The sequence below is a fragment of the Populus nigra genome, chromosome 14 (assembly GCF_951802175.1).
Source record: "Populus nigra chromosome 14, ddPopNigr1.1, whole genome shotgun sequence".
Lineage (NCBI taxonomy): Eukaryota > Viridiplantae > Streptophyta > Magnoliopsida > Malpighiales > Salicaceae > Populus > Populus nigra.
Window position 1 is genome coordinate 4,638,433 of NC_084865.1, and position 19,979 is coordinate 4,658,411.

Genomic DNA, 19,979 nt, shown 5'->3' on the forward strand with positions numbered 1-19,979 from the left:
CACATGTGTTTACCATCAAGTCAGATCATGGGTTGAGTGAGGCCAATTACGACAAAATTATCGAATGGACAAGAAGCATTCTATCTAAAGGGAATAGGATGAAAGAGAATATGGTGCTAAATCCTTTATAAAATCCCTTGGTCTAGGATACTAGAAAATTAACATGTGTCTAAACTTCTACATGTTATAATACCTAGAAAATGAAGATTTGTTAGTGCAAAACTTGTAGGGATGCTCGGTATATACCCAAGATTGGTCGGGGAAGGACTTTTGTCGCATATAGAAAACTGAGATACTTCCTAATCACTTTTAGACTACAAAGATTATTCATGTCTCTAAAAACTACTATAAGCACATGACATGACATCATTGACATGATGCGGTTGATGGAGTCATGGTGCACTCTTGCGATGGTGAAGTTTGGAAACAATTTAATAGGGTGCATCATTTGTTCTCAATGAAACCACAAAACGTATATGTTGGGTTATAAATAAACAAATTTAATCCATTTGGGTCATTTACTGCACCATATTCTTGCTGATCGGTGATACTTATGGTTTATAATTTGCCATCGGAGATGTGTGTGAGGATGAAGTTCATGTTCTATCTAAGGTCATACCCTGTCCTAATAGTCTGGGTAAGAATATAAATATTTGTCTTTAACCGTTGATTAATGAGTTGAAGCAGTTGTGGTCATCTAAGACTTTGATGTATTGACAAAACAAAATTTTCAGATGAAGGTAATTTTCATGTGGACTATTAATGATTTTATTGCGCATGAGATGGTTTCTGGTTGAATCACGTATCAAAAATTAACATGTCCATACTATATGAAAAATAACAAGGTCTTCACCTTAACAAATCGATCATAAGTACAGAAAAAACAAAAAGGACTTCTTTGTAGGTAGAGTTAAAAGGGATGTTGCACTGCCAATACCATTTCTAACATGGTGATGAAAGTGAAAGAGAAGAAAAAGAACAAAATACAGGTTAGAATCACCACCATAATTGTTAGATTTACCGACAGAATTTTATATCAGTATTTATACTCATAGTCTGTCAGGATGAATTTTACCGACGGGCTCATAGATAAAAATACATCATCAGAAAAACTATTGTTGGTGATTTGTGATATGTTGGTAAATTTTTATTGTTGTCGGTAATTTCATCGGTATAAAGCCCCAATTAAAAAATTAGAATTCCTAATTTCATTTTTCTTCTATTTCTATTTTCTTCGGCATTTTCTTCATCTTCTTCTTCTCTCTCAATCTTCTTCCTCCATTCAATTTTTGTTGACTTATTCTCTCTATCTTCCCTCTCATCTTTCTTCCACCCTCCCTGCGTCATCAATGCCGTCCTCCATGCCTCCAAGCCAAGCAAGTCTTTTCTTTCCCCTCCTTGTTTTTTTGGCCATTGTTTCTGCATGCATTCTAAGCATGATTTCTTTTTTCTTTTATTTTTTAGCATAGTCCCGAAAGAATCTCATTCAGTGGTTTTGTTTTTTATAGTGATGACTGAACTTTTCTTGTGTTATTGAGAGTTTGTGAAATAAAATTGAGAATATATCAATATTATGTAATAAACTTTCTACATATATTATTTACTTGCCAAAACTCATTAGAGCCTAGTATCACTGTTTAATAAAGAAAACCATTCTTTGGATTATTTTCATGTTCTGTAACGGGGCGGAACCATCAGGTTAGTTTTTAACAGTATAACCAACGGATACAAGCAGTCAATTACTTCGAGGCTTAATAATTAATATATATTTTTTTAATGAATTACTAGTTTAATTCTTCTTTTGAATTGTAAGCATGAGAATGTCAAAGCGCTAAAGTTGGACTGCATACAATTTCTTTTCAGAGACAAGAAAATACTTACTGTTTCTAAAAATGAAAAATTAATTATTATTTAGATTAAGAGAAAAGGCATGTTTTTTTAGTTAAACTTTTTTTTTAAATGAAATCATCATGTTTAACAATTTTTTTTAATAAAAAATATACTATGTTTTACTTATAAACTAAAGGGAATGGTGAGTTTGATAAGTTAGATATTAATATTTTTGGTTCGATGTAGAATGTAAGATTAATATGATAAGAAATGACAAATAATTTGAAGTTTTTCGTCCAAGTTGAATACTGCATTTATATTCACTATACCAAAATTCAATGGCGTAATTGTTTGATTGCAATTCTTTTTCACCCTAAAGAGCCAAACAATATTTCTCAATTTATTGTTTTTTTTTCCAGTAATTGAGTTACTTTAAATTTAGGCAATTAGAGTTTGTGTATGAATGAATTTGAAAAAGTAAAAATGGATAAATATTAGTCATTAATAAAATCAACTAGTTTGTGATTTTATTTGTTGATGTATATTTACAGGTAATAAAATTTTGGGTGATCTCCCATATAAAGGAGGAGCTGTCATTTTTTTTTAAAATCATATATAATGAGCATGTTTTTTTACGCTGAACTTTTTTAGATGACCAAGAAAAGATCATTAGTGAGTAATACGGATGGGAGCGTTGTTGGTTTTTTTTGGAATCGATTATGAGAATCATGAGTTGCTAGGTGCCAACCTTGGATAGACACCTGAGGCACATGCATCCTCTCTTAATGCAAGCTCATCGAGTGCGATGCTAGGCCACAGAGAAGGTGTTCATTCTAAGTAGGATGTATATACTAGAAAGTACATTGCTCAATGAAAACCCGATCACAACATGTAAGTTTGTTTTACTTTCCTGCATGATGAAAAATAAACAATAATGAATAATTTTTGAATAATTAATTTAATGAATGAATGAGATTTCAGGTTTACAATTGTTAGGGCTGCTTGCACGATAACAATGATGATGAAATCATCGATGGAAGTGCCGCTATTTTAGTGGAGTTAGGTTTCTAAAAATCCTGAATAGAAGCCTAAAATTGATGTATGGTTTGAAAAGTTCAAGGTTAGTATATATATAAATAATTTTTTAATTATTATTTTAATTTGATTATTTTTTTTTGAAAAATTTTATTAACTAATTATTTTTTAAAATTGATGTGCAAGGAAGATTTTTACTAGGAGCAGGCTGACAATACTGTTGTGAGGAGGGTGTGAGAGAATCACAATGCTATTAGGTATGATTGAATTCAAAATGTTCTATTTTTTTCAATGTTCAAATTTTATCTTTTGTTGTCTTAATCGATAATTCATTTCTAGCATATAGGTTGTGTGACTTCTAGTATGATCTGAAAACAAAATCAAAGAAAAAAGGTCTTTTAGACTGGGAAGATGTGACCATGTGGAGGGATTTCAGTCCTCCACATGTCTCAGATGCAATTTGGAAAGCTTATATCTAGCACATGACTTCTAAGTGTTTCGTGCGGCGATCATAATTCAGTACAAAGAACTAGAACATGAAGATTCATGGTGCATATCGACAAATCCATTTAATTTGTTTTGCATGTGAAGCGTATGGTAAGATTATATTTTATTACACATATTTTTTTTAAATTGATATTTTATATGAAAACTATTTAATTAATAGTAGCTTCCTTTTACATACTACAATTCTTGGATGTGAACCAAGACTAATGAAGTTTATTGTACAAATTCTCATGCGAAATGAGGATTCTCTTAAAGGGGTACAACAACTCGTGGATAACCGAGTTTAGAAGTTTGTGGTAAGTTGGATTTTAATAATTTTTTTCTTATGCTATAATTTTTTTTTAAAATTTACTAATTGTTTTTATTTTTATTTTTTCATGACACATGTAACATCCAATTGCAAGAGAGATAATAGAACGATCTTTTAACCCATCCAAAACTCGATCTGGATTTATAATTAAAAGCTGGATCATCTAGTGAACCCAATAAAAATTGAGTTTTTGATATCTCAAACACAATATTTAGGAATATGCTGACAAGTCATAGTGTATCAACCTTTGTTCTTGTTAGTTATTTAGACAACTACTTTTTATTGAGGGTATGGAATATCCTACAATCTTAAGGCAGTCTCATTCTTTATATTAGTTTGATGTATTTTTTTTTAAATAATAAATACTCTTAAATGATGATCTCAATATTTGGACCTAGAAAGATAGGATGTCAAGATAAAAAAAGCCTTTTTATCTACCAAGCCAATCCTTTGAGGTTTATTTTTAGATATCCAGTAGTAAGAGCTGCGCGCATCACCAACCATATAGATATGTAGAATGAATAAAATTTAAAGCTTTTAATATTTTTTTAGTATTTAATAAAAATATATTGGCAAGGACAAACTACGATTGCAAATTGAAAATTATATTTTGTTAGGTATTCATATTCAAAATTGTACTATTTTTGATAAACAATATATTATTTAAATAAAATTAATATTCGAACAAAAACTGAATTGAGAAATTACAAAGAAATCATAGGTTCACATAGAATCATTCCAGAAAAAGAAATCATTAAATAGTAGATATAACAAAGACTTGAGGACACATGCTAAAAGGAAGAGGGGCAAGTTTGAACTTGTAAAACGAGAGATAGTTTTTGAAAGAGCTTGCTAATCTCCTAAAACTTAGCCAATAATTTGAACTTAAATTGAATAGCTGAAGTCCTGTAATGTACTGCCAACACACCCATAAACCATCCTGAGATATTTATATTGATACTAAAATTCAGGATATCTTTATAAATGTGACCGACAGAATGTAGTGTAAAATCTTCACAAATTATTTACGTTTTTATTGGATAACCAGTGCTTTGTCAGATTAGAGAGTAAATTTGAGTGCATGGAACTTTCATGAGAGCTAAAACGACGAAAACGGGAACAATATTTGCCTCCTGACAAACGGAGGTGGGCATTTTAACTAAGCATGGAAATATACTTTCCTTTTTTCTGTTGACAGAATTAGTAAATTTAACCCATTTGCACCATTATCTGTGCTACAATGCCCATATCATTGGCAGTGGAAAGGGAAGTCATGGCATGGGAAAGGGTTAACAGTACCACGTAGCAAAGCTCATCACAAGAAGGAGAGGAGTAGTAGTAATATATGCTACCTACGTGCTGCGTACTAATTAAATAGCAGTTTTAGCAAGGACAAAACTACCATATAGATCATGACAAAGTTGAGTTTTGGATAAAAAACGATGCCCAAGTACTTATCTAACAAGAAACTAGCTAGGGAATACAACGAGAAACTGAGTTGAAGAGTTAAAAAGAAGCAAAAAAGAAAAAACCCAAAAATATACACAGATTCACACAAGAAGCACACACAAACATCTCCCTAATAATTATGCCACATTATCCCTCGCTTCTCCTTGCTTCCCTTCAGACTCCGAGGCAGGAAAATTACCTGGATGGACCTTCTTCTTTCCACTGGTTGAAGCAGAACCACCAACTTTATCCTCTTCAACGACACTCTCTCCTCTTCTCACTCTTTCCTCCTCCATTCTCTTTATTTTCTCCATCTGGCGTTTCTGCTTCACGTAGACTTCAGCACAAGCAACTCCAATTGAAGACATATTGGCTTTGAAAAGTGAAGAGGCTAAGACAAGAAACTAGCTAAGAGCTAAATGTGTTCGGTTCTGGGATGGAGATGTTGGCTAGCTAGGGTATTTATAGGCGTTTCACGAGGCCTTAATTAGTGAGCTAGCCAACACTAGAGAGTGTGTTTCACAGCTGACTAATCTTGCATTATCATAACGTTAGAAGGCGGTTTTAGAGCACAGATAGAAGGAAATAATGGTGCTGCATGCACGAAATTCTTTTTAAGAGAAGCAGTGGATCGATGTTGCATTTTAAAATAGTGGCTCTTCTTTTAACAGTGGTTTACTTGTGGCATGCCATTTTAGTACCACAAAGGCACCACGTCATAGCTATGGAGAGGAATGGTGGGTGCGTAGTTGGACGTCAATGGGGTCAAATTTACTTGGCAGCCACGAATTTAATTGATCCTTTAATAAATTAATTAATTATATGGCCAAGTGGCTAGCTTATCTGTCCACTAAATTATTAAGGCGGTGATTGTGCATCCCCACGAAATACAGTAGTTTTTTCCTCAGTTTTTTAGATTTATATTTTTTAATTTTATTGGGTTAACCCGGGTAAACTTGGATTTTTTATTGTATTTTTTTAAATTAATTTTTTATATTCAATTTTATCATTCAACAATGAGTTTATTATAAATTATGATTCATAATCTGCTTTGATTTGCTTTATATGGGGCTATCCTAGTCTCATGACTCGAATCACGAGTTTGACAGTTTAACCCAAGTCGATTCAGTCAATTTTTTTTGTTTATTGTCAATGAGGTTATCCTGATTTTATGACCTAGGTCATAGGTTTAACAAGTTAACCGAGGTTGACTCGAATTATTTTTTATGCTCTTTTTTTTTATTTTTTTTTTAATTTCGTTCTTCAACATTGGGTTGGTTGAGAATTACCCTTCATAATTAATATTGATTTACTTTTTATAGGATTATCCTAGTCTCATGACTCCGAGTGTGGATTTGACAGGTTGACTCAGGTTGACTCATGTTTGTTATTTTTTTTTTCAATTTATTTCTTCAACATTGGATTGATATTTAAGAATTGTGTTTTATAATTTGTTTCTATTTTTTTTTATATGAGTTATCATGGTCTCATGATCTGAGACATGAATTTGGTTGATTTATATGGGTTGACCCGAGTCAATCTAATATATTGTTGTCTCGATATTTGAAAAAAGGATGTCGTCTTGAATTTTTTAAGTCAAACTATATTTTTACCGGTCATCCCGGTTGTTTTTGGATCTGTCAATTCAATCAAGTCACATCGGGTCAATTCGCATATAATTTATTTTTTTTACGAGAAAAATGTTTGCAACATTGTTGTTAAAATAAAGAGTTGACTCGTAAAATCATATGATTTTACAAGTTATATTGTAAAATCAGTAAAATATATCATATGATTTTACGAGTAAACATGTATTTATCATGCAAAATCAGACTAAAAACTTAAAAATTAGTAAAATCAGATTTAATTTGTGAAAAATTGGTAAAATTGATAAACTCGGCAAACTCGATCTGATTTTACGAGTTTACTAAATTTATGATATGAACCAAGTTAGGTCGAAATTTGTCCTAAAATATCTACTGACCAGTTTTGCGAGATTGAGCATATCTTTCAAACCGTACATTGGATATAGTTAAAATTTTACAGGAAAATATTAGACACGTGAAAATATATTGTGGTAAATTTTCAGGTCAAATGAAGTTCAAGAACATAATATTTCAAATGGTCAAAATTAGTAGACGAATCTTGTCAAATATATCAAACTAGACTTTCGTGTACTATTTGAGATATATCTGGAGCTACCGGTGGAATTTTGTTGCAATTAAAGTTAGGCTGAAAACTAGACATCTGAAGCTTTTCAACCATATATCATAGGCTTAGTAATTCATCAAGACGAGAGAGAATGACATGTTTGAAATCAAGACTCAAATCTACTAAGAATATGAGAAAATTGGATATTCAGGCTATATGGAGGAATTTTAACATGAAGATTTTTTTTATTATTCTATTTTATTTTTTTATTTAATTTTGAATAATTATTTTTTATTTGAATTTTTTCTAGCGCATTAGACATTGTTTAAGAGTTTATTTTATTATTAAATTTATGTTAGTTAATTACTAGTTTAGACTTGTTAGCTTGCAACCCAAAAAGGATCTATTAAAACTTATTGTGATGGGAACAACCAAGTTGTCATCAAGTTTATGTGTACTTCCTACCATTCAGTGATTTCCTTGTATTGAGAAGTTTTATTTTGAGACTTTTTATTTCTTTATGTCATTAATTTATTGATTCATACTATTTATCTCTCTTATTTTATTTAGATTACTCATTGATTATAATATTGTTAACTCACTTTATCAGATTTTAATGTAATTTAATTTCTTGGTTAGAATTGTCAATATATAATTAGTTAAAAAAATTACTTATGATTTTACAATTTAAGTTTACGATTCGAGTTTATATTGTATTTTTCATGTCGTGTCAAAAAAATATTGTTGATAACCTTAGTTAGCAACACTTGAATATTCCTTTTTATGTTAATTTGTTTTTTAATCCGACTTGCAGCAAAACACGACTAACAATTTAGTTAATGTATATACCATCTAAGGGTGTACTACATATCTTTTTTTTCACCAAAGAAGATACTTGGAACTTGGAAGTATAGTTCTAATCGATCAGTATCATCTGTAATTGTCCAAATCATGGTAGTGAAAAATACAAAACGAAGCATTCTTGTTAGAATAGTTAGCTTGGAATTCAATGAGACAAAATTAAACAAAGATTATATTGAAAGCAATATTTGATATGCAACTTGCGGTGTTATATATATATGGCATGGTGGGTAATTATACTAACATTTGTGGTTCAAGTCATGATGGGGAAAGAAGTAACTACCTAATTAATAAGCCTAATTAAAGATTGTAGAGGTGGCAAAAGAACTTGGCAAATGACATTGCAATATGAGTTTTATAAATCATTTAAGTTATAATCTTAGCAGTGATAATGCTAAAAAAAAAATAGGGTCACCATAACATATGCTAATGACAACCATTACCGCTCAGCCACATCTCTATAGCCTATAATAGAGCCTTACATGCAGTGCTTCAAGATAAATTTTCTTATTAATTAGTGTTGTTCTGATGGAGAGAGACGCCATTTGTGGTGGAGAACTTTCCCAAAAAGCCGCTGAAGTTGCATACATTATACCTACATCAGAGTACAGACTGGAGAATGAACCAATTTGTGGTTCCCTGGTGAATATAAAAACTATAATGCCATTATATAAATGACCCAACTCAGTTCGAAGACATATAAACGGAAAATATAATACTCTTCACCTACAAAGTTCAAATGACATGCACATATAAAGTCATCTGTTAAAAACAGACCGTTTCCCCAATTGGAAGCGAGCTTTTTCTATGGCGGAAGTGTTTCAGCCTATACTTTACTATGTAAATGTTCTAAACCTAATCAGTGATAGCAACTGAATCACTAAATACTTTCAAATTGCATGTATGGTATACGGCCTAATTAAACTTTTTATCAAGTTTATTAGACGAAGAAAATTCCAAGAGAAGAATGCAACTTCGTCTTCGTTTGATGGTTTACGTGGATAAAATTGTACAGCTATCCATGGAGTACAAACACACACACACACACCTCTCTAACAAACAAATCTTGTGAAGTGGTATTTGAATTTTGAATGGTTTCTGCTGTCTCAGCCGAATTACCAGAACATTATTGATTTTAGAAATAAGTAATTATGATTTTTGTGAAAGAGTAAAGAATGGTAATTCATTGTCCATACCTTTGATTCTATTAATCGCATATTGTTTACATCCAAAATAAATCTCATTGATCAGGGGTCATAAGTGTTAATAGTGGTTGCTGGCTTAAACCAAGGTCCGTCCATTAGAGAAAAGGTTATCCATTCCTCTTTATTTTGGTTGGCTTATCAGTTGTCCTTAGAGTCTTTGAAATTAAATGCAATTTAAAAGACTAATGAATTTATTCTCATCAAGTTATATAGCATAACTGATGAAAATGTAAAATGTTATATTTTTTCTCCTTTAATGTTTAGTATTTTATACTTATTTGGTGTTTAAATTTACTTATTATTTTTATATTTTGATTTAGTTACCTAAGTCGGCCTTAGTGCGCACACAATCTTCAAAGAAATGAGTATGCATCACTCGATGATAAAGTAGAGAATACCCTACTTGAAGGGATAATATTCCTTCTCAGAAGCTTATTTTATTATCTATATCATCTCGTGTTGTAGTCTTTCTTTTATAAGGAGTACACGAATAAGATTTAGAGAAAGATAAATTGGGGTAGCCACTCTTATGGCTAAGACTTATTGAGGCTATAGTTTTTTTTTCATTAGAGTTCAAATCTAGAGCATCCAGTTTAAGAATGCTTTTCATGGCAGGAGTGGCACCTTCGAGGAGTTGGAGTACAAGTGTTCTCACACCTACTTTCTTGTATGTTGTTCTGCTCTATTCTTTTAGGAAATTGAAGAAGTATATGTACCCTTATTGATGCATGTAATAGAGTTAGGTGTTGTACCCATTAAGAAAGTAGAAAAGCATGAAGCTATTGGTGTTTAGCTAGAAAGGCTTCAATGAGGACTTTTATTTAATGTGAAATTTGTTGGAGATCTAAAGGGGATGATGTATCTATAATAAGGAGGTTGGTTACCCTTCCATTTCCTAGTGTTTCTAAGTCATCAATGAGGGAAAGAATTTTTTTAAATGAGGTATAAAATTGGGTAAAAAAACCATCCTGATTCAATATAAGTTAGCATGATAAACCTGTAACTTGAGTAATAAGGGCCGAGTCAACCCAAGTTAATCTGTCTGATCTGCGGTCTAGGTTATGAGATCAGAATAAATTGATATACAATAAAACAAAGAAAATCACTTGTGTTAACTTTTTAAACTTGTGACCTGAGTCATTAGACCGGAAATATCCTATATAGAAAAACCAACAAAGCCTAGTTCTAAACCAATTAAATGTTAAAGATTGAAATTGAAAAAAAAAACAATTATTCAAAATGATCCAAAATAAAAATAGCAATTAAAAGAATGAGAATCAAAATTGAAAATAAAAATAAATTTTATTTTTTATTATAGGTGAAATTGAAAAGAAAAATTAATTTAACAAAATGACCAAAAAAATAATTAAAAGAATGAGGATCAAAATTAAAATAAAAAATAAAAATAAATTTATCAAAAGGACTAACAAAAATTAAAACAATCAAAAGAATAAGAACTAAATTGAAAAAAATAAAAAATTACAAATTGGGATTGAATGATGAAATTAAAAACAAATCGAGATTTTTAAAAAGATCCAATAACAAAAACTAGAGTAAAAAAAATAAGGATCAAATTTGATATCTATATAAATTAGATAAGATTTTGCTGGCATCCCCACACAAGTCGTCTTAAAAAGAAAAAAGGACACCATAACGTTTCTAATGACATGATAAAAGCTGGTGTTTTGCCACTAGGAGGCACAACATGCTCCACTCGAAGGGCGCCGTGAGCTTCTGTTGCATACACCAATCACTTTTTATTTTTAAAATAATATTTTATATTTATTAAAATACCTCATTTCTCTTGAGCTAACCTAATAATATTTTTTTAACTTTCAAGATATTTTGTTTATTTAATTGAGCTCTTAAAATGCAAAAAAAACCTTATTTATTCCTAATTAATTTAATAATAACTAATAGACTTTGTAAAAAAAATGAAATTAATGTTGTTTAGGTGCTTTTTAATATTTTTGAAATATTACTGTAAAAAAAATAAATTTTAAAAAATTATTTTGATACATTTTAAATTAAATATTACTTTTATAATATACATTGCACTATATTATCAATCACACACCATGTCAAGTGTTGAATTAGGATTGAATTACATTCAATTATAGTTTTTTTTTTTTTTGATAAACTCTCTTCACCTGCAATATATAATGGATTCACAATTAAAATTAAATTATTTCATAATGAAAATCCGAAACAAGCTCAACCATAATTACAGAAATAAATCCATCTAAGAAAAGAAAAGTATTAATGGCAAATCGAGAAGAAAATAGCTTCGCTGCTTGTCGTTCTCAACCAGGCCAAAAAGTACTTCCTGTCCTGAAAACTAAAACGATCCCTGCAAATTCTCATTCAACACCCACTTCGTGGAAATTAAACTACAGAGACAGTGCAACAACTAGCACTGACCATAGAAAGAAAACTTTAGAACTCAAACGAGTAAAGATAAACAAAGTTAATGGCCATGGAGATCATGTGAAGGCAAAGTCAGGATCAGATCAGTGTCGTGCAATGGAAGTTACAATGTCCCATCTCTTTCTTGCTAGAATGGGCGGTCAAAGCACACAAAAAAGCTAAAACAAGCACCAATGAATTTAGATAATTAACTAGTTTACTGGCTAGTGCTACTCTGCTAATCGAATAAAAAAAATTTGACTATAAAAAAAATATTAAACTATAGAAATTATTTGTCATCATTATTAAATTTGATCAAATAAGTCAATATTGAAATCTCTAGACCTAACTCCTTGTCTGGATCAAGTTTAAAATTAACCCACGAGAAAGTGACATCAGCATGATTCAATCAACTTGGTGGATCTAAAAGCAACTTAAATGACGGTAAAAAAAATATGATTTGACTTTTAAAAAAATTTGAAGATAACTTTTTTTTTGAAAAATTACATCGAATCTTCTATGGTTTGATTATTTTTTTACTTTACTTCTATTTTTTAAAAAATTATACTTTACATCCTTCATCAATAAAAAAATTAAAATAAAATTATTTTTTTTACCAGAGATCCTCTTCGAGGTCGAGTTGTTGGTTGGATGGAAACATTGAAGCATAAATCCCATTGAAGCATTGACTATATCCAAGGAATTTAAACAAAGAAAATAGAGCTTTATAGAAGGATTCAAGGTCAATTTAGCTATTGATTATTTTTCAATAAAGAAGAGCCTTTCATATTACTCGTAAATAATAGCATTGTGTTCAATTACTTCTCATTTTGTGCTTGTTCTGATATACAAAACATGGAAAGAGTCAAGGCTGTAATGGTTATAAATGGCATTTGATGATCTCATAGAATCCAATATGCTTAGGAATATGGTTTAAGTGTTTGGAAAGCGAATGATTATATGTTCACATAACATTTCATTCCATGAAATGCAAATAGTAGAGTATTGGTGGTTGAGGTCTTAGTTCTTCTAAAACAATCTCTTTTATAAAGTTATAAGACCCTCTAATGATTAATACTGACTTTATAGTAAAAGATTGTAATAAACAAACAAACAAATATTAAACTTTGAGAACAAGAATGTTTGTTCTTGGTATTTTGTGATAAATGCTTTATGAATCATTTACTTGGGTTGTTTGGAGGGTATTTATAGCCCTTGCACAATGAACCATATCCTTTTTTTTTTAAGGGATCAAAAGTCTTTTTTTCTTGCATATCTTAGTAAGGAAGAAATTCATTACATCAATATTAATATTGATAAGAATAATTCTTTCATAGCATTAATGTCGATTGGAATATATCCAGCTCCTAGAGGACTTTGAACCACCCAAGGATGTCGGGAAATAATTACCCTAAGCTTTTAACATCTCGGGTTCAAGGTCTTAGGGATAGCCTCATATGACCCAACATGAGGTCAATAGAGACCATCGACTATATGTTTGCATCTAGAATGATTCTAAACTAAAAAATGTTGGGTCTAACACCTTTCTAGCCTCAAATACGATTAGGCTTCGTGCATAGTCGAGCTCAAGGGAATTAGGTCTTGCTTCTTGCCAAACTCACAAGCATTTGGACCCAGCACATAGATAAGCCTAAGGATGTTAAGTCTTATATCTTGCCAAACATACAAACATTCGGGTTCAAAACGTAGTCAAGCCCAAGGGTATTGAGAATGACATCTTGCCATACTCATTAGAATTTGGGCTTAGTGCGTAGCTAAGCCCGAAGGTGTTAGGCTTAACATCTTGCCAGACCCATGAGTGCTTGGGATCAACGCATAGTTGAGCCAAATAAAGTTGGGTCTAGCATATTGCTAGACGTATAAATGTTTAGGCTAAGCACGTAGCTAATACCATGGATATTGGGCCTAATGTCTTGCAAGAACCACAAGCACATAGGCTCAGTACGTAGCCAAGTCCAATGAAGTTGGTTTTGATATCTTGCTAGACCTACAAGCATTTGGGTTAAGCACGTAGTTGAGCCCAAGGGTGTTGGGCTTGAAGTCTTGTTAAACCCACGAGTGCTTAGGCTCAATGCGTAGCCAAGCCTAATGGAGTTGGGTATAACATCTTGCTAGACCTATAGGCATTTGGGTTAAGCACATAGCGAAGCCTAAGGGTATTGGCCTGACATCTTGCCAAACCCATGAGCGTTTAGACTCAGCACATGGCTACGCATTGAGCCTAAGCACTCGTGGGTCTAGCAAGACTTATAGGCATTTGGGTTAAGCACATAGTTAAGCCCAAGGGTATTGGCCTGACATCTTGATAAACCCATGAGCTTTTAGACTTAACACATAACTAAGCTCAATAAAGTTGGGCCTGACATCTTGCGAAACCCACAGGTGTTTGGGCTTAATACGTAGTTGAACATAATGATGTTAGGTCTGACATCTTGCTAAACCCATGAGCACTTGAGCTCAGCGCATATTTAAGCCCAATATAGTTGGTTTGATATCTTTCCAGACTCACGAGTGCTTGGGCTAAGCCCAATAAAGTTGGGTATGGTTTCTTGCCAGACCTACAAGCGCTTGGTCTTAGCAATCGGATTAGCCCAACGGTGTTGTGTCCCCACCTTATCTCTGACCTTTCTATTCATTGGCCTTTCAAGAAAGTGAGTTAGATATAAATTATGTTGATCTATCAACACTCATGTTTTTTGTAATTGTCAATACAATTTCTTTTATACTTTTATTTAGGGTTTGGTTTTTGTTTAAATTATGGAAAGAATAAGAGAAATGGAAGTTGAGGGACTAAAAATGCTTCAGTCTTATTGTTTCAATTACTGTAATATTTTTTTCCAACACCTTTAAGTTTCTTATTGTTATTTGTAGAAGAAGAGGCTAAAGTGTTAGATGGAATGCATGGAATTTGTTAAGGAGCTAAAGGAAGAATTGTTAGCAAATCAGCAAAGATATGACCATGATGATTTCATTAATGGTAATTGCAATGAAATGGTAATATTTCTGTAGAATTTGTTATTATTGAGAATGGATTCTTATGACTTTAATGTTTAGTAATAAAATGTTTACTGATGTCAGATATTGAAATCTATGAATTCCAATTAGGATTTAATCCTTTCTCAAACATTATATTACATCTCGTTGTTACTACTAAAGCTTGTGTTGATAAAAATAAAATGAATAGCCACTTTAGATTTGAATGGGGTAATATGAATTCGAGTTCCATAAAGATCTTTTGGAGGTGATGATTTATAGACATAAGAATATTCTTTAATTTTATGGAATGTGCGTTGATGAAAATCATTGACACTTATTTGTGCATGTTTAGTATTGTGGTGCAGGTTACTTTTCAAAAAATGTTTCACTTAAAAATATATGAAAATAATTGTTTACATATTTTTTTATTTTTAACATCAATACATAAAAATCATTAAAAAAAGCATCACTTGATTTTTTAAAGGCAAATGCACTCAAACTAAGGGTTGGCAAAAAAACCAAAAAACCGATTAAACCAATTGGAATTTTAAAAACCGACTGGTTCGGTTTCGGTTTTATAAGCCTAAAACCGAAAAAATCAGCTGAACCAAACCCAAACCAGGAAAAAATGAGCCAAACCAAATCAAACCGAAAAAAACCGAGCCGGTCGGTTTGAACCGGTTGTTTTCCCAAAATAACCGAATTGAAACTAGTCGGTTTGAACCGGTTTTGGTTTTTTTTTTAAAAAAACTAGTTTTGGTTACTTTTTTTATTATAAAAACTGAATCGAACCGAAAATGATCACCCCTAACACAAGCACAGTTGGAAACTCACTCCCAAATAGACATGAAATGAAGGTTTATTTTGTGTTGTAGAAAAAGTGTTTAATGAAATATCACTATAAAAGTTTTAGGTCTTTTCTAATTTTTATCAAAGCTGTAATATTAGCTTGATATCAAAATAGTAATTGTCAGTTTAATAGCAAAGTTCTAATTTTAATATTGTAAGGGTTTTTTAGTCATTGATTAGAAAATAATAGTAAACTTGTAAATAATCCAATTTTTTTGTTGACTTTTCTTTTTATGCTAAAACTTGAGAATGTAAAGTGTTATAAAGATATTAAGTTGACGATATAAATTATAATTTCTCAAACAATGGAGGCAAAGTGAAAAAACATCAAACTATGGCTCAGTATAATTTCCCCTTTTTTTCTCAATACTAGGATAATAACATATTAGATCGACTTAAGATTCACGATTTAGCCCACCAAACTCGCGACTCGTGTCATGAACTCGACTAGATTTAATAATTTTTTTTAAGAAACTTTTTTTACTTAATGATATGATAAAAAAAATATAGATGTTTGCAAAATTAAGCAATAATCAAATAATGTGATGTTTGTTTGAGACTATGATAATTTCATTGAAAGCAAATCGAAACAAATTATAAATACTAATTCAAAATCAACAAAATACCGAAGGGTGAAATTGAAAAAAAAACAAAAAGGATTTAATTGAAAGAAAAAAAAAATTATAAGATGGAATTTAAAAGAAAAAATGAAAATGAAAAAAAAAGTCTGGCTTAGTGGGCCAACCTTTAAACCTCAATATATGATTCCTTACCTAACTCGAGTTTAAAATTAATCTATATAGGGGTTCCTTAATGTGACCTAATGAATTTAATGGGTTCAAAGTCAACCTTGATGATGGGTAAAAAACATGGTTTGAATTTACAGAATTTTAAGATGATTTTCTTTTTAATATTGAGATGACAATATATTGGATTGACTTGAGATTTGTAGTAGAACTTGGGCTTTTTAGCTTAACCTGTCCAATTCGTGACTAGGATTATGGACTTCACTAGGTTAAACAACTTTGTCGTTCTTTTTATTTTATTTTATTTAATGATATGATATAAAAAATGAAAGTTCATAAAATTGAGCACCGACTAAATATCAGGATGTTTGTTTGATACTAATAAAATCTCATAGAATGCAAACTGAAACAAATTATTAATATCAATTTAAAATTAACTAAATATTGAATGATAAAATTAAAAAAAATTCAATGAAAAAAAAATAAAATTATTTTTTAAAAAAAAATAGACAACTTGTAAAGGAGCTAAGTCTCCCCATTCTTTTAGTAGAGAAGTTAATAGACCTAGCAACAAAGTGAGTTAACAGTAAAATAGTTGATCATAACATTAACATTGAATGTTATTTTCATGGGGCTAATGAATTTCAATGGGCTTGGCTTATAGAAATCTAATTATTAGGTCCAGCCATCTAATTGGTGTTGCAATTTGCTAGTTCCATCATAAGCGAAGTTATAGGTTGAGATCTACATAATTTCTTATCTCTAAGAAATAAACCATTTTCCTCCTCCACCTAAGTTGTAATCATAAGCAAAGTTAGAAGTTAAGATAGTTTTTTTGATACGACGATGATAATCACAATTATAAATGATGATGTCACAATCCCATATATGTTAGAAGATGAGGGCCTTAATCGCTTATATAGCATAAAGATCACCTCTCTCGTTACGAGATGCTTTTGCATAGACAAAACATATCAAAGAATTATCCCAACCTAAAAATTTAAGCTAGTAGGTGAGGTTTCAATTTATGATTTATATTATTTTCTAACACATTCTCTCAAGTAAAAGTCTTTTGGGCTTGAAACTTGCACAGATCCATATTACCTTGTGTTATTAATTAATTTTAATTAGAAGAGAGAATGAAGATAATGAGATTCAAACTTATAACTATATATTTGGTCATCAAGACTTTGATATCATATCAAAGACCCATCTCAACCCAAAAGCTTAAGTTATTAGGTGAGGCTTCAATATATAATTGATATTAATCTCTAACAAAACCCCTACATGGATAAATCTACATTAACTAGAACAATATCTCTTGGAGATACTACTGTGTGCGGATTTGGACACACATTATCATTGGTGCTGTCTGTGGGACGCCAACCATACTGTGCTACCCAAGCCCCTTGCTTAAAGGGTTATAATGATGTCACTATCCCACATAGGCAAGGGAACGAGATTCTTAGTCACTTATATAGCATGAGGGTCACCTCTCTCCCCAAGAGACACCATTTCAAAGACAAAACTTACTATGTGGCTGAACCCCTGTTAGTTGGGACAATGCAGATGTGGACACACGTCATTATTCAATTGCTAACATTCTCACATATGGCACCAACGATGATGTGTGTCCACATCCGTATACGATAGACCTTGTAAGAGGTATTGTCCTAACTAATATGGGTTCAACCATGTAATGAATTTTGTCCTTAAAATGGTGCCTCTTAGAAAGAGAGGTGACCCTCGTGCTATTTAAGCGATTGGGATTCTTATCTTCTAATTGATGTGGAATGGTGACATCATTCATAGTTAAGAATTGCTAATGCAGGTTTTCAATCATAATTGCAATTATCATTGTCATAAATCATTAGTAATTCTGGATAAATCATAGTTATTTTTCAAATTATAGATTTACTAAATATATCTACAATTAAACTTGGTAATTAAATATCATATAAAAACATTCATTATAGATATAAAAAAGAGTGAAGAAGTGTGAAAGATAAACTCGGAATACCAAATCTTATTAATAAGCAAGTGATTGCATATTGGATTATTATTTTGACAATAATGATCAATAAAGACTGTTATGTTATTGCTATATAATGGTGTTAATAATCATTATTGTTGCAAATCATTGTTTCCAGTATTATAACACCGAGAAACCACACAAGTTTCCATTGACTCCCTTTCAGGTTCCCGTAATTTTGTTTTGACAAATAGGGAAAACCCAAACCCAACGAAACAAATAAAATCTACTAAGAGAATGTTTGAATTAGAGATTGTGGTTGTTTTTTAAAGTATTTTTTGTTTAAAAATTTATTAAAATAATTTGTTAAAAAATTTATTTTTAATATCAATACCTTAAAAGTATATAAAAAAATTAAAACAAAAAAATTAAAATTTTAAACCCCCTCCCCAAACAGCCCTTAGGAGAATTTATCCCACTGTGCCTAAAATACCTTGTACCAACAAAATCCTTACGCAGACACCCCGTGATCAAATATGGAGTCTCCAAAAAGAATTGTATATCGTTATAAAAACTAACTCTCATTATAGAGATTATTGGCTTCAGATACAATTATTTTTTAAATATAAAAAAATATTTAGATATTGCTGAAGTATTTTGTAGTAGTAAATGTTTTTAAAAATATGTTGGGGTTAATTTGATGTAACTTAATCTATTTGGCAAGTCAAAAAACAATTTGAATGACTAGTAAAAATATAGTTTTGCTAAAAAAAAATCAAGACAACTTTTTTAAAAAAAATTAAAACAACAAGATATTGGATACCTAGATTAACCTGAGTTAATCTGTCAAATTTATATTCTAGATTATGAGACCGTGATAACCATATAAAAAGTAAATTAAAACAAATCATGAAACATGAGTTCCAATCAACCTAATTTTGAAGGATAAAATTAGAAAAATTCCAATTAAAAAAAGGGACAAAAAAAAACTCAAGTCAACCTGTCAAATTAACTTGTCAATCAAATTATTAAGGTTATGAAATCGAGATAACATCATATGAAGCAATTCAATTAAATTATGAAGCACAATTTCTATTTAACTCAATATTGAAAGGTAAAATTAAAAAACAAATCAATTAAAAAGAAAAGAATAAAAAAAAACTAAGTCAATTCAAGTTAACCCGTCAAATACGTGACTCGAGTTATAAAACCAGCATGACCTCGTAAAAAATAAATCAAAATAAATTATGAAACTTAATATTCAATAAATTCAATATTAAAAAATAAAAATAAAGATAAAGATAAAAATAATAAAAAACCAAAGTACTTTTCTAATAAGTCATGCTTTAAGGAGGTAAATAATGAATTCACCTTACAATTTTATTTGAATTTGATGAATATTGATCTAATCCGACCCAAATAAATGAGTTTGTTTCGGATAATAATTATCTTATTCGATGAATAATGAATATTGTCAAACCTGATCTAAAACTTGACTCAAACCTAACCTAATATTTTTTTAATTCAATAATATATATATATATATATATATATATATATTTCAAATATGTATATTATAATTTTATATTTTTGTTGAAAAATAAATAATAATTGGATAATAGATACGTATATAAATACCCGAAGCTTAAGGAATAACATAT